Source organism: Phacochoerus africanus, chromosome 1 (assembly GCF_016906955.1).
Source record: "Phacochoerus africanus isolate WHEZ1 chromosome 1, ROS_Pafr_v1, whole genome shotgun sequence".
Taxonomy (NCBI): Eukaryota; Metazoa; Chordata; class Mammalia; order Artiodactyla; family Suidae; genus Phacochoerus; species Phacochoerus africanus.
Genome location: NC_062544.1, coordinates 271961104 through 271978621, shown reverse-complemented (window position 1 = coordinate 271978621; position 17518 = coordinate 271961104).

Sequence of the window (17518 nt, the reverse complement as noted above, 5' to 3'; positions counted from 1 at the left end):
AGTGTTAAGGGCATGACAATGTATCATAATATTGTCTAAGAGCAAGATCTGACATATTATGATGAGGAGGAAAAACAAAATCATTCACCTAATATAAACACATCGACGGCTTTTCCCTGGAGCCTACGCCATCAGATCTGTCTCATTGTACCCCACAGTCAAGTGAGAAATGACAGCTGTCTACCAACATTTCCAGAAAAGAAGACTTTGCTCTTATTTTAGAAAAGTCCTTTTCACAACATTGGGACCACGCTCACTGGCTTGACTTCATATGTGCTTGCGATGATGATTGTCCTCTTTTCCTGTTATAGACAGTGGCACCTAACTCTCACTGTAGACTCAGTTAATTCTTTCACCTTGGGGACCTATGCTTTCTTTGAGGTTCAGACACCTCAATGTCAGAGGCTAGCTGGTTTTGCTTCACAGCTGGTCCTACTCTGACCTTGCTTCCAGTACTTCTAAATTAGCTCACTTTGCTTTGCATCTTCTGTCCAAACTTCCATCTTATACTCAGAGAGGCACTATGATGTAGAGAAGGAAAATCCTCGATTTGATTTAGAAAACCTGGATTTGAGTCTTGACTATTTCCCTCATTGTTTGCATGACATGGAGAAACTCACAGCATTCCTTGTTTAAATTTCTTTATAAAATGGGGTAACAGCTATTACCTTCTCCTCAACACTGTTGAGTTGTCATAATGAGATGGTCTATAAACTGGGAAACAAAAATCACATTATCATTAGTACTATTATTATTATCATTATTCATTTTTCTATTCCGCAAGGCTAATTTGCTCTCTAGGAAACTTTTTGAGATCGAAATAGATTCATGGCCTTGCTGGTCTTCTTTGAACCTAGAAATCTGACTCTATGAGCTCTGATAACTACTACTAAGCCTTGATTCTGATGGAAGACTTGCCCAGCATTGATAACTTGGCTTTCTGGATCTCCCTAGGCTCACATTGTTCTCCTGCCTGTCCAGTTTTCTTTTTCTTTCTTTTTTTTTTTTAATGTCTGCTCTCATGGCATATGAAAGTTCCTGGGTAGGGGTTGAATCCTAGGTACAGCTATGACCTACCGGCTGCAGCTGTGGCAACACCAGATCCTTTAACCCACTGCACTGGAATGGGGCTCAAACCCATACCTACACAGTGGCCTGAGCCACTGCAGACAGATTCTTAATCCACTGCACCACAGTGGGAACTCCTGCCTAGTTTTTGTTTGCTTGTTCATTTGTTTGTTTTTTTAAGGGCTTCGCCAGTGGCATATGGATGTTCCCAGGCTAAGGGTCCAATCGGAGCTGTAGCCACTGTAGATCCGAGCCTCATCTGTGACCTACACCACAGCTGATGGCAACTCTGGATCCTTAACCCACTGAGTGAGGCCAGGGATCAAACCTGTGTCCTCATGGATACTAGTCAGGTTTGTTAACACCTGGGCCACTATGGGAACTCCCTGCCTAGTTTTTTATGTATCTATTTCCTCTACTAGAATCCGAGTTCCCTGGAAAAGGCATATGCTAGACAATCCCTACCTTCATACCTTAGCATAACAAAGCAAATGTTGCACAGCAAATGTGGCATTTATTCCATAAGTGTTTGATATCTACTACTAGAATGGGTTGAGTTGTGTTCCATAAAAGATATGTTGAAGTTCTAACTCCTAGAATCTCAGAATGTGATCTTATTTGGAAGTAGAGTCGGGGCAGGTATAACTGGTCTAGTTTAGATGGTCATACGTCAGTAGAGGAGGCTCCTAATCCAATATGTGTGATATCTTTATAAGAAGGGGGACAGACTCTTGTAGATTCAGATATGGATTCAGACTCTCACAGAGAGGAGAATTCCATGCAATGATGGGGGAAAAGACTGGCGTTATACCTGCCACAAGCAGGGAAAGCAAAGATTAAGGGCCACCACTGGATGCCAGGAATAAGAAGGGAGGATTCTCTCATAGGGGCTTCAGGGAGACCATGGCCCTGCTAACATCTTGATTTCAAACTTCTAACACCAAGAACCAGGAGATAATAAATTTATGTTATTTGAAGCTACCCATTTGTGGTAATTTTTTACATAGTCCCTAGGAAGTTGGCATAACCAGGTACCGCCTAGGCTCTGGGAACAAAGGCCAACAAGTCCATGATCTCCATCGTCATGCAGCTTGGCACTAGCTCTCTTCCCTTTGCTCCTCCATATCCATTCTTCACCGTTCCCCTCCCTGCTTCACCCCTGGGGCTGCCCAGTACAGACTGTATCAAAAAATTTCCTTGTCTTCCTGCTTCCAGCTGCTTTGGGCCAGTGAACTGAATTTGGGGCAGTGAATTTCAGCCCTGCTGAGATATCTGAGGTAGACACAGCCATGGAGGTGAGGTGTTCACTCTGCTGGCTCCTTGCTTGCTGGGTCACCGTGGATTGGCTGTTCCCTTTACCAAAGGCCGTGGCTCCTGTTAGATGGTTTTCACCACATGGTCACCTTTCTGGGTCCTGGGAACATCATTCTACTCTTCTATCTTTAGATCTGGGAGTGGGGAGACCTCCCCACTCTTGTTTCTTGTGGGACTCTGCACTACCGTTTCTGGTTTTGTCCGCATCTTTGGAAATAGTTCTTTTTTAAATTCACCTGGAGTTATCCAGTCTGAGAGCACCACTGTTTTTGCTTGGAGTCTGGCTGATTTAGTTACTGAAGACGACATACAAGAAACATGTAAGCGTATTTTAAAATGGATAGCCTATCAATTAGTTAATTGTATTGTTAGTTACTCTTACTACAGAAGGAGTACATCAGTACATTTTATTTTCTTTCAACAATCTGAATAAGAATTTTTCTTTTAAAAAAATCTTACGTTAGTGCAGAATCTGGTTCAGATAGTAGCATGGAGGGGAAAAAACTACTTTAAAGATCAGAGTGTCTGACGGCTACTGGAACAAAAGGGAAATTGTGAGAAGAGAACATCATCATGGTGTTAACTGACTTCGTGTGGCTTTGAGATTTTCTGGCACGCGGAAGATCACTACTGTATGTGGTTTGCATATGATTGGTGTGTAATGCCACAATGCAGCTTCCTTCTTTCTATCTAAGTGCACCTGGCATTGTAAGCCAGGAGTAAGATCTTGAATCTTTAGCAAATAGGATTGCCTAATTTTTTTGTGTTCAAGAAATAAGGCATGTAGATAAAAAAGGCTTATTTTATTTTATTTTATTTTGCAACTAAGGAGCCCCAAAGTAGATTCCATTTCAGGTTGGATAATTTATATGCTGATGCATAGAAAATCAGTTATTTTGTATTCATATACATGTAATATCATTTTCCTTAATGCATATGTTCTCAATGAAAGATAAATTTTCTATTTCATTTTGAGGAAGACTCAACATTTTTTAAAGATTGTATAAAAACATTCAATAGTGAAGAGGACTCGGTGGGAACAATTATTTTAAAGATTGAGTCACCTAAATTTTTTTCTTGATACTTTTTTTTTTTTACTGTTTATGGGATAAATTTCAAACTCTTTGATTTCATTTTACTAAACTTACTTCTTGCCATTCCCCTGAGGTCTTCTGTATATAGCCAATGGGATGTGGTGAACTTAGCTGAAAATAATACAGTAGTCTCTCTCTCAATACCTAGGGTTATGTTTTTATAAACCTTATGTGAGAAAATTTCAATCCAAAGGGGAAAGTAAAGTTGGGAAATGAGATCAGAAGTTAAAATTTTGATGAGTACAGTTGATGTTTATTAAAGTAGAACCATAAAAAGAAAAAAAATACAAGGTACCACTGCGTGTAGCTTCATTTGGTTCTTAATAGCATTGAATGGGTTCATATTCATGTATCATTCTTGGATCATCGGTAACTTTTCTGTATATCTTTTCTCTGTATTTTAAATATAAGCCTTATAAACTTACTTTGTTTGATGTTAATACTCAGTGCAGAAGTTTTCCTGTATCTGTCTAGCATCTATGTCTCCAAGGCCTTTCTGATTTTATGACTTAAAATTACCTTTCATCACCATTGGTTTCACTCTCTTTCCACAGATGTTCACGTGCATGCCTGAGTTGGAAAACAAACTTGGGTTAATCTTTTATTTCTCAACCTCAATTTCCCAATACAGAGCTGAGTGGTACTAATTTTGAACACGATAACTGCATAATGAAGTCCCCCCCATCCATAACCTCGGGGATGTTTCCACCCATAAACCACAAGGTGCAGTTGCCAGGCTTGGGGTTCACCCTTCCTCAGCTTCCTTTCTCTCTCCTACAGTTTTATTGCATTGCCTCTCTTTTTTCTCTGCCTCAAGATTTATTGTTGCTTCCTTTCCCCAACTTCGAGTTTCCTATTTCTCTAATTAGCTACAGCAGGAAGAACCTTACATTCACATGCACAGAAACCAAAATTTCCCCAAGGACAATAGCGTACAGAGTAAATCCATCTGAAGTAGAATTTCACACAGAGAGAACTTGAGATTAGGCAGGAATGATTATTCAACACATTTTCATGGGGTCTCCTTGCCTTTGCTTGTGATCTTGCCTCTTAGAACAGCCTTTTTACTCTTTGCCATCTGGGAAATGTGCACTCATCTCTTAAAGCTCAAGTCAGATGCCACTTCCCCTGTGGGAACTTTCCCAGCCCATTTGGGCAGAATCAGTCAATTCCTCTGTAGCCACACAGCTCTTTGGTCTCATTTTTGTTACAGAACATGTTTCCTTTTCAACACCTACTACGTGCTTGGTTTTTACCACATCATGTTGGTATGTGTTTGCTTGTCTATCTCACTTTGGTTGACTGAAACGTTTTTATTTTTAGGGCCGCCCCTGTGACATATGGAGGTTCCCAGGCTAGGGGTAGAATCAGAGCTGCAGCTACCAGCCCATGCCATAGCCACTGCCACAGCAGATCCGAGCCATGTCTGTGACCTACACCACAGCTCATGGCAACACCAGATCCCTGATCTGCTTTGAAACAAAAGTGAGCCCATGGATGGAACTGATCTGTACATGTAAAAACCACCTCCCGGCCATGCCCATCAGTTGATTCTCTGGCACATCACTGCATTTTCTTATCCACAACTTGTTTGATTTTGAAAGAAAAGGAGTATTCCAATGAGAGGAAAAAAGTAGACCTTCTTGCTCTGAGTACCTGTCTTTCTCATTTCTGTTAAAATTATAGCTATTGATAAAATCCAAACCGCTATGGTGATGGCAATTTTTTGTGTGTGATGTCTGCAGACACTGCATGTGTTATGAGATGCATGCACAAACGAAACAGCACATGCTGTACTCACAGCCAGTTACACAGAACGCTCATGTGTGCATCTGTTGCTTATTAGTTTTCTTCCTGCTTTTTTTGCATCATTCTTTTGAAGAAGCTCCAGCAGTCTATTACTTTGTCCAATTGTTTATAATGTCTAAAAATCAGGGACTTGAACCAAATGAACTGTCTAGTTTGTGTTTGCAAAATATTTGGATCTTCTGGTTTTGTTTTCTTTTCCAAGCTTTAGCAAATATGTGCATTAAGCTTTGATTGAAGCTTATTTTCTAATAAGCTTCATTTTTTTTTTTTTTTTTTTGCAGGGGAGGGAATGGATTACTTTTTTTTTGAATTGGTAGGTTCAAACCATGTTTTGGTGTCTTGCTCAGATTGTTTTTAAATTCCTGCTGTAAATGTTGACAGTTTTTTCTTTCTTAAGAATCCAATGAAAAGGCAAAACAAAACCCCAAGCCCTATTAAGTAAATTTTAAAAATCAGGTAAAAGAGCCCAGGGAGTAAGGCTGTCTTTCAGCACCAGTTTTTAACATTCAGCTGTGTCATTTTTTACAAAAGCTATACTTCAATGATTAAGGTCAGGTTGGAGGTCTCAATGAGCTGAGTTTGGAATATGGGGATTTCTATTAGAAACCCTGGTTAAGAGGATAACTGTGGAAGGAACCTTAGATTTCATGGTGATTTATTGACTGTCTGCGTCAACAGCATGCTTTTAATTTGCAGAGTAACATAAAAATACTCAGAATCTGTGCTTAGGTCAAATATGAGTCTATATTTTGTGTCACAGACCTTGTATCCAATCCTCTCCCTTTATTTCCCAGTCATGGTTTTATAGAAGGATGTGGTAGACAAAAAATTAGAGCTAACAGCCGGAGTGAATCAGTTACATAAAATGTTTATAAGATGTGAATAATACAAACTAAGAGGAAAAATTACCATTTTTTGGCTTTTTATTCCAGAGACTAGAGGTGAATGGATCAGTTGTTCCAACCTGATACCAAAGCAGATCTACACAATGTGACAAGTTTCATTTGACAATTTACGGGGATTTTGACTTTTCTCTTTCTCATTCGTGTGACCTTAGTTTTGAGGTAGATACATGGCCAAAGAGTGCATTTTTAGGTGAGTAAGCTATTTCAATGACTAATATACTCAGTTAAATAAGGGTACTAGATGTATTGTTTATACCAAAAGTTACTTATTAATACCATTTGCGTCTGCATAGAGCTAACGAGTTTACAAAAAATTTTCACATCCTTTACTCATTTTAATGAAAGAACAAGGATTTTATAGCCTCCTTTTGTAGATCAGGATTCCAAAGATCTACACAATTCATTGATTCGTGACTAAGCTTAAAAGAAAACAAAGACACATTCCAAGGCTTATATCAAAGTTCGTCGTCTTTTTTTGTGTGTGTTTGAAAATATACTCATTGCATGTAATACTTAATTTAATTTAATTAAACTTAATTTATGTGGCCACCTGTTAAGAAGCGTCTTTATTTTTATTTTTACTTAATTATTTATTTTCGTCGCTTTAGAGCCACACCCACAGCATATGGAGGTTCGCAGGCTAGGGGTCCAATCAGAGCTGTAGCTGCCAGCTACATGGGATACTAGCTGCATCTGTAGCCTACACTACAGCTCATGGCAGTGCCAGAGGTTTACCCACTGACCGAGGCCAGGGATCAAATCCATGTCCTCATGGATACTAGTTGGGTTCGTTACCCATGAGCCACAAGGGGAACTCCAAGAAATGAGTTTTAAAATGGAATTGAAATGTCATTACCACAAGAGAACAAAAGATCCTGATGTGCCTTCAGAATCCTGAAAGCAGGACATCCTTCTCTCCACTACACATTGTGTAAACTATGCATGAAACATTTTCTTAGGAACAATATCAAGATTTTGGCAATTTGGAGATGGTGGATTCTGCCCCTAAATGGTATCTTCATTCCAAACCATCCCATTCAGTGAATAGAATCAGTCAACTGCTTAGTTTCATAGCAACAAGCCAGTAAACTATATCACAATCTTCCAAACTGATGTTCCAATGAATACCAGCTCCAGGAAAGAGGTTACTAGGTATTTCAAGAACAAACTGTGTAGAGTCAAACCATTTGGGAGAAGGTTGAATATAGATCCCATTCTTGGAGATGCATTGATGAATGACATTAGTTCAGAAGAAAAGAAATCTTTTAAATGTTTTCCTAGTGTTTCTCAAATACACATTCACATGCATATATGCATATATATAAGAATATCATTTAATTTTTAATTACATATTTAGTAATACATACTAATAACTTGAGGAAGCAGGTTCGAGAAATGTTGGAAAAGGATTCTTTCCTAACTTACTTCTTCCTTCCTTCCCTTCTTCCTTTCTTTTTACCTTTCTCCCTCCCTTTCTCTCTCTTTCTCCATTTTTTTACTCCTCTCTTTCTTTTTGCCACACCTGTGGCATATGGAAGTTCCCAGGCCAGGGTCTGAGTCCATGCAGCAATGCTGGATCCTTTAACCCACTATGCTAGGCTGGGGATAGAACCTGTGCCTCCTCAGCAACTAAAGTCACTGCAGTTGGATTATTAACTCACTATGACCCAGTGGAAACTCCTTTTTTTTTTTTTTTAAGGAAGTTCTGGGGCCAGGGATCAAACCTGCCCACAGCAGTGGCCTGAGCCATAGCAGCAACAACATCAGATGCTTAACATGCTGAGCCACTAGGGAATTCCAAGGATTCTTTACTTTACCAATTGTTTATTTTTCAATATCATAACATTTTATAGGGTTTATTAATTCTACTATGTTATATTATTTTAAAATACTTCTGTGCAGCAATTAATCAGGCATTTTAAATATAAATGAAACAGAAATTAAAAGTACAACAGATAATCCCTTTTTTAAATGCACACGATTCTATTTATATGAGGTTACTTTACTCCTCCAAAGAACCATCAGGGTCTGAATTTGCTGACTTATGTCCTCAAGCTGGAGGTGTTGTCCTCTGCCATCAGGACCCATCTGCCTCCCTCAACTTGTTTCTTTCTTCCTCCCTTTCTCCCTCCCTTCCTTCCTTCAACATAGTTGAACTCAACACCACAAATCAACTGGATCTAATGGACATCTATAAACTAATGTATTGAAACCCAGCAGAGTACACCATTTTCTCAAGCTCCTATGGAACAGTCCCCAAGATAGACCTCATTCTGGGCCATAATACATACTTGAAATTTAAAAGAATAGAAATCATACAATGTCGGCTCTCAGATTTACTTGTTTCCTCATCACATGAACACGTTTTGGAATAATACCCCACCTGCCTCTTTGGTGGGATCTGAATTCTTTTAAAGCTCCTTCCATGGGGGTCCTTGTGTCCACCAGACCCTCAGGTGTCAGATGTCAGTCCCAAAGCAGCCCCAGGTCAATGCTCAGTGAAGAGACAGAGCTCTCCAGCAGCTCTTTCCTTGCTCGTTATCCGGAGGATGGTTGACTCACGGTGTTCCATCCTCTGTACCCTGGCTTTTGTTCCTTGGCCTGTGACTCAGTTCCTCCATGCTTTCTCTCCTTTTGGCTTCATTTGTCCCAGCTGAGACCTATGTTCCTGGTTTTATCCCTGGTTTCCAAGTTGAATTATTGCTTCTTTAAAAAAAACTTTTCCATTTTTCTGCTTTTGACTTATTGCTGATATGTATTTCATGCTTTGCCCTCTGCCCTTGACCATGACTCGGACTGACTGGAAATTGCTGATCAAGGGCTGGTGGTTACCACCTTGAGCATACTGACTTTTATGGCCCTGGCACCACGATGACCTCACTCGTGCTGTCACAAGAGTGCTATTTCCCTTTTCTGAATTATGACCACACATGTGCCCTGTATGCTTCCCTTGCTATTTATTAAACAGTGCTTTCTCTGGTTTATTTAATTTATTTATTTGTCTTTTGTCCTTTTTTTAGGGCTGCACCTGTGGCATATGGAGGGTCCCAGGCTAGGGGTCTAATTGGAGCTGTAGCTGCTGGCCTATGCCAGAGCCACAGCAATGCCAGATCCAAGCCATGTCTGCAACCTACACCACAGTTCACGGCAACGCCGGATCCTTCACCCACTGAGCAAGGCCAGGGATTGAACCTGAAACCTCATGGTTCCTAGTCTGATTCGTTTCCACTGTGCCATGATGGGAACTCCCAACAGTGCTTTGTCTGGTGAACAAGGCCTTCGTCATGCAAAACATTAGACTAGATTTAAGGGATTTCAAAGATTATGGATTATACTGAAGTAGAACTCAGATCTGCAACCACTGTTAGTTTCAGTGACTACTATGCTCCTCCAAAGTGTTCCTAGATTCTTGGTTCAATTACATCACAAATCATTCATAGTCTGCTCTAGGTCTGCCTGGTTACAAGGGGGCAGGTTATAAAAAATCGGAAGATAGAAGGGGAATGTTTATCATTATAGAGTAGAAGATGCTGACGTTACAAAATGGTTAATGTAAGCCAAGGTCTGGTAGAGTGATGAGGGTGATAAGACATGCAGAAATGCAAATGAGGAAGGACGCACCTCTCTTCCTTTATATTGTTTCTCCTCTTTCTTTTGACTTTTACTAGTATATATACATTTTAAAAAATACAATTTTCTTGAAGTCGGGTTGATTTATAATGCTGTCAATTTCTGCTGTACAACAAAGTGATTTAGCCATATCTATACACATCTCCATTCCCATACAGGTTATCACAGAACATTGAGTAGAATTCCCTGTGCTATACAGCAGGTCCCCATTGACCATCCATTCCATATACAAAAAAGTGTCTTTGCCATTCCCACAACCCCCATCTGTTCCTCTCTCCACCTTTCTCCTTTGGTAACCATAGCTTTATTTTCAAAGTCTATGAGTCTGTTTCTGTTTTGTAAATAAGTTCATTTGTATCATTTTTAAAATTCCACATATAAGTGATGTCACATGATATTTGTCGTTCTCTTTCTGACTTACTTCACTTAGTATGATAATTTCTAGGTCCATCCATGTTTATGCAAGTCACATTATTTCATTCTTTTTTATAGCTCAGTAATATTTCATTGTGTATATGTACTATGCCTTCTCTATCCATTCACTTGTTAATAGACATTTAGGTTGCTTTCATGTCTGGGTTATTGTAAATAGTGCTGCAATGAACATGGGGGTGCACAGTACACATTTTTTAATGAGAAAAATTGGATAACTACACTTAACTGAGAAATAAAGTATAAAATGATTAAGTCATGTCTACGAATGTTTCTGTTTTTCTTCATGTGCTGCATAGGTTATGCAATGATGGAGAGAAAAAAGTAAGATATGTGATTTATTAATGAGCTGACTCACATATGAAACTATTCAAGGAAGTCATGAGCACATTTGTGTTTGTTTAACGTAAGTAGCCATGGGAGCTACACAAGGTAGGAAAGCAGAAAACTAAATGATAAAGAGAAAGTTGTGATTCTCTAATCTCTGTCACCACCAATTCTGTTCCTTGACCACTTCTTACCCCACCCTCATCCTCTGGATCCTCTTAGAGAAAAGAATCTGCAGCCTACCCCAGGCTGGGTTGCTTCTGAGTAGTGCGCAGACATTGGTCTTTTTTTTTTTTTTTTTTTGCTTTTTACTTTTTAGGCTGCACCCTTGGCACATGCATGGAAGGTCCCAGGCTAGGGGTCAATCAGAGCTACAGCTGCCAGCCTGCTCCACAACCACAGCAAAGTGGGATCCCAGCTGTGTCTGCAACTTATACCTCAGCTCATGGATCCTTAACCTGCTGAGCCAGACCAGGGATTGAACCCTCATCCTCATGGATCCTGGTCAGGTTCGTAAACCGCTGAGCCATGAAAGGAACTTCCCCACAGAACTTTTAAGCAAAGAAAAATACTAAAGGTGCTTGTGATTGCTGATCCCTCAAAATCCAAGGCAATAAAAAAGAGTAGGGCCTGTGATTCAAAAAATGTAAGAGGCAGGCATCATTTACATGCCAGATTGTAGTGGAAACTGACAAGAGTAAAAATATACACAATCCTTCTTATAGAAGTGATTAGAAAAAGAATGGAAACAGACAATGCACTCCTACTTAGTATGTGTTATCCCTAAAATAGATCTTCAATCTTTCTATTTTTTTTTTTACCATTTTCCAGACTTTAGTAAAGTGGACAAAATGGGAGTCATGATGGGCAATTGTATAATGTTTCATTTTGCAAAACACTTACATAGACATAATGGCTTTCAGACTTTGGGTGATCCTAGTGGGCTGTGTTCTCAGAATACCTGCTTCTTCTTTCTGGTCACGTGCCCTGACAAGTCCATTCTCCTTGTTTCTCAACCTCTTGTGGGTCTACTGTCCACATATCACCCAGACCTTGCCAGAACAAATAGTCCAGGGGTTGTCTCTTGTCCCTTATAAGGCTAACTAGAGTAATTAATTTTTCAGCTAACATATCAACATTTAGCAAGAAAATGCTCTTTCTTATTTGGAAGAATGTGAATCTGGGTTGCTGGCAAATGTACTCCCTGCTAGGTGGGGAGGAGCTGTCTACAAAAAGAAACCAATCAAAACCAGCTTGGTGGGATGGATGATGAAAGGGTTTTCAGCACTGGCAGGTGCTCTTTCCCTTCTACAAGTGATACTAATGCTATTCCCAGCTACACTGACCATGAATTCTTCTTTTAAACTTGTGATAATTTGTATAGGACTTCCATGGCTTACAACTGAGAGTCTAATATAATGTGTGATGTTAAATTTAAGACAATGAAGAGTCAGTTCATGCCACCACATATGTGCATTAGTGAGTAGAGAGGATATGAGGAATACAGTTGGAGCAAGTCCCAACATTGATTTAAATACCAAGTGTTTGCACATGCACATTCATTCAAGTTTGAACCCCTCTATAAATTGGACTTAAGACACATTTATTTTTACACCCCAGTGGCCCCAGAACCTAACATTCTGCAGCATAATATCAGTGCTCATTTAATGCTTCATGAGCAAAATAAATTGAGGAATCAAAAAGAGAGATTCTTGCAGCTACAGTCTGGTGTGATGGCATTAGCTCTGTGGAGAGAGTAGATCTGAGGTACATTTTGTTAATGAAGCTCTCTATCTTCTCTGTTAAAATCTGGAAATCAATCCTTGATGGGGGAGTGGGGAGGTTGATGAGTTACTTGTAACTCTATTCACTACAACAACGTTCAAGTGAAGAAGCTGGCTTTCGTGGTCAACTGAGGTTTTTTTTTTTTTAATTGAGGTTTTGTTGATCTACTATGTTGTGTGTTAATTTCTTCTGTACAGCAAAGTGATTCAGTTATATATATATATATATACACTCTTTTTAAAAAATATTCTTTTCCATTATGGTTTATCATAGAACACTGAATATAGTTTTCAATACTATACAGTAAGATATGGTTGATTAGCCACTCCATGTATTACAGCTTACATTGGCTAACCCCAACCTCCCACTCCATCCTTCCCCCAAGCCCTTCCATCTTGGAAACCACAGATTTGTTCTCTATGTCTGTGAATCTGTTTTTGTTTTGTAGATAGTTTCCTTTGTGTCATAATTTAGATTCCACGTATAAGTGATATTTTATGATATTGTCTTTCTCTTTCTTATTTAAGTATAATAATCTCTAGTTGCATCCATGTTGCTGCAAATGGCATTATTTTATTATTTTTATGGCTGAGTAGTATTCCATTGTGTGTGTGTGTGTGTGTGTGTGTGTATGTGTGTGTGTACACAAACCTCACATCTCACATCTTCTTTATCCATTCATCTGTGGATGGATATTTAAGTTGTTTCCATGTCTTAGCTATTGGGAATAGTGCTGCTATGAATATAGAGATGCATGCACCTAATTTAATAACATTAATATCTGTTAGTAATACCTGCTATCCAGGTACAGAGAATGATGCAAAATAAGTTATTTAAAAAAGCAGAAACAAATACAGATTTAGAAACCAATCTTATGGTTACCATAGTTGAAATCATTAGGGGGATGGAAGAGTTGGGAGGGTGGGAGTAACATATACACACTATTGTATAAAGTAGGTGACTGATGAGAACCTGCTGTATAGCATGGGAAAATCTGCTCAATAGTCTGTAGTAACCTATTTGAGAAAAAATAATGGATGTATTTATATGTATGGCTAGTTCACTTTGCTGTACACCTGAAATTAATACAACATTTTAAATCAACTATACTGCAATAAAATTAAATTAAAAAAATTGAAAAATAAAATTTAAAATCAGAGCATTTTATTAACTTGTTCAAAGGCACCTATCTAACAGAGAGGAGAGCCTGAATTTGAAGCTAAGTTTTTGAATTCTAGTCCAGAGATGGTTCCACTACTTCATGCTGTCTTTTCTTCATCAGCTATGTTTCTACCAGTTCAGGAAAATTCAGGGAATATATGTGCTTCTGTCCAACACAACTGAGAGATCTAATTTAATACAATTCTGTCTATTTATAAAATTCTTAAGAAGTATATAGAGTTCATTTTATAAACACACATATCTGGCCTTACCTAAATGTTCACCTTCTTAGAATCTTAAACTCATTTTTCGTCTCCCTGCTCTGAAATAATAGGATACATTTAATTGACTCATATTGACATATTTATCCACAAATCCTTGCAAGTATTCACCTCTTGTGTAAGCGAAATTCCACACTTTATTTATTTTTAAAAACTTGAATCAACTTTGACCTCAAATTATTATTTTATTTACACATCTGAATATTTACATGCCCCCTCAAATTACAATCACATTTGTCAGCCTCAATTTAAAATTTTTCAGCCTCAATTTTAAATTTGTCAAAAATGCATTGCTTTTTTCCCAGTCCCCTAAAAATAGAACCACCAGTCCAACAAGTCCATCTGGGAATATATCTGAAGAAAATGAAAACACTAATTCAAAAAGACACATATGTCCCCATGTTTACAGTAGCATTATTTACAATAGCCAAGATATTGAAGTAGTCTGAGTTTCCATCAACAAATGAATAGATAAAGAAGATGTGCTATATATCCACATACATAATATAATGGAATATTATTCAGCCATAAAAAAGAACAGAATTATGCCATCTGAAACAACATGGAAGGACCTAGAGAGTATTATGCTTAGTGAAGTAAGTCAGACAGAGAAAGACAAATACTCCATGTTATTAGTTTTATGTGGAATATAAAAATAAAACAAATGAATATATGCAAAAAAAACCCAAACAGAATCACAGATATAGACAACAAATCAATGGCTACCAATAGAGAGAGGGAAGGGAGAGGAGAAAGACAGCGGTATGGGATCAAGAGGTACAAACTACTATGTGTAAAATAGATAAGCAGCAAGGACATATTGTACAGCAAAAATAAATATACTCATTGATTTATAATAACATTAAATGGAACAAACTATAAAATATTGATCTTGCTTTAATTTGAAAGCAATTTTTTACGCCCTCAGATTACTGCTACATGATAGCTGCCACATGACAGCACATGAAAATGCTAAAGTAAGATTATATTTATTTTTCTGTCTGATGGAATGAGCAAGCACAATATAACCTAATTTTCTAACTTCCAATGGTTCAGTTAAACAGTTACCTAACACAACAGGAATACCTAATTCCTATTTAGGGGAAAACTAGTTTTGTACGAGCAGAATAATTTCCCTGAAATATACCATCCTGCTAGCTTTTAAAAATTTCCTTCTTGTGTCAGAGATGATAATTGCACACTATGCTCATATTCGTTTTCTCCCTTAGTATCACAACTGTGGTATTATTCCAGGCAATGTACTCATTTCTCACCCTTCTATATGTGAGGTTATGTCAGTAAATGCTGGTCAATGAGATGTAAGCAAAAATTGAATCCAAGAAATCAGAGTGGCTTGGCTCAGGTACCTGTTTTGAGTGGTTAGAAGTCATGACTCATTCAACATTTCTCCTCAAGATGCTGAGCTGCATAAGAAAAAAAGACACATCTTAAAGTGATGTCCAGTGAATAGTTGCTCACTTTCTGACTGATCAACTAATGCTGCTGTGACAGAAACAGGGAAAAGCAAGAACTAGCTGGTACACTTTATCTTGTGGAAGCTCAATAGAGGAGTAAATGAAACATTGATAAACTTAAGTAAGTCTGGGCCTGTTGGAAGACAATGCTCCATGGATCTCTTTCATTTCTGCTTGTCTTGCAAACAGAGACACTGATGATCTTTTCAAAGATGTTTGTAGAGAAAATAACCTTGCAAGCTAGAGAGAGTTTCTCTTTCTGGAGCACAAGGCAGGTTTGTCTGCTGTTCAATTTAATAAGCATATTGTTTCCCTTTGAAGTGATGTTTGAACAGTTTACTTGCAGCTCATTATAAAAACATGGGGTTTCATAAGCAAAGGGTTGTTCATCTATGATGCACATTTATTGTGTGCAATATCCAAATGGGAAAGTGCGAAGCTCCTGCTTCTTTTTGTGTCTTGAGTAATAAAGACTTTTCTCTTTGATCTATGAGTCTGGTGTCTTTTGACCATTTCCATGAAATTGTAGCAGGATAACAACTTTTAGTTGCAAGTCAGGTGAAACCTCATATCTTTCATTCTTGACATTGTTTTCCACCTCATATGGTAGAAGGATGTGTTAAGTTTATGACTAGGGAGCCAGAGAAAGTGATGCAGACATGGTCATGGGCTCTATTCACATTCTATATCCAGAAACCAGTGTCTTGAGTGAACACAGGTTCTGGATAGCTCAGTCATTCCAAAATTATTCACAAATGCTAATACTACTCATGAGGATGGTGGAAGTTGCACCGTATTGACCAGCTCTGGTAGAATTTATCTCTAGAATCTTTCCATACTTTTATTTCACAATTTTAGTTCTCCACTGGGCTCTGGAGATGTATTGCATCTCATCAGTGTCTCATCCTTTAATGGCATGACACAGGACTTCTAGAACTTACATCCAGCAAATATGTATCTGATAAGTGGACATTCCCTGTCTGGGTTCCCTTTTCCCCCAAATTCCACACTATTCCCTGACCCTCATTTCCAAAAATCTTTCAGAAATACCTGGCCTAGTGAATTCATTCATTCTTTCTTAGAAAACTCATCACATCTAAAGAATTGGAACAGAATGAATAATATTTGGGACCAGTAGGAGAGTCTCAGAATTAAAGGCTCAAATTTTGAGAAATGACAAACCTGGTATAAAAAAATGTGAATATGTGACCTTCCTCCTCCCAAACATTGTCTTGGTGGAAAGCAATCAAAGGACACAATTTAATAGCATGAGAACAATTTGAGAGGTCTTTTCCTTAAGACCAAGGCTTCATTCTCTCAGGACACCTTGATCATGTACATATTCTTGTCATGATTCAAGTTCTTCTTGCTGATCCATTGGCTCCATTTTCAATTTGCTAGACTGTGACATCTTTCAGTGGTACCATAACTACTGTTTTTGCTTAGCAGGCTTGAATTAATAAGGACTTATCTCCCTAAGGTATATTACATCTTATACTTTCTCTCTTAAGAATACTGGTACAGGAGTTCTGGTTGTGGCTCAGTGGGTTAAGAACCTGACTAGTATACATGAGGGTGTGGTTCCACCCCTGGCCTCGCTCATTAGATTGGAGATCCTGTGTTGCCGTGAGCTGTGGTGTAGTTCATAGATGTGGCTTGGATCCCACGTTGCTGTGGTGTAGGCTGGCAGCTGCATCTCTGATTCGACCCCTAGCCTGGGAACTTCCATATGCGACCCCTAGAACTGGGTGCAGTCCTAAAAAGAAAAAAAAAAAGAGAAAATAAAAGAAAACTGGCACCAATTTTTCCTATGGTTATATGGGAGGACATCTGGATGGTGCTTCAGAGTGCCATTCTCAAAAACATGGTGGGCACACCCCAGCCAGGAAGTCAAATCAAGCTCAGTGACTGTTTCTATATGACCCACAAGCTAGGAAATGTTTTTAACCCATGAACTTCATTAAGTGAAATGTTATCCTTCTGCAAAAGAATTCCACTTTTTTTCATTAGCGGATCTATACTACAAAAAATTGCATTCAATTATTATTATATTTTGAATTTCATCATAAAAGTATCATGGAAATTTATATTCTCTCTTGTTGTGTAAATAATTTATGTGATTTTTTTTTGTTTGTTTGTTTCTTGGCCCTTGAAACCATTTTACTATCTGGCCCTTTACAAAAAGTTTGCCCACCCTGCTCAGATAGAGATCCCAGGTGGAATGGGAACATACCACT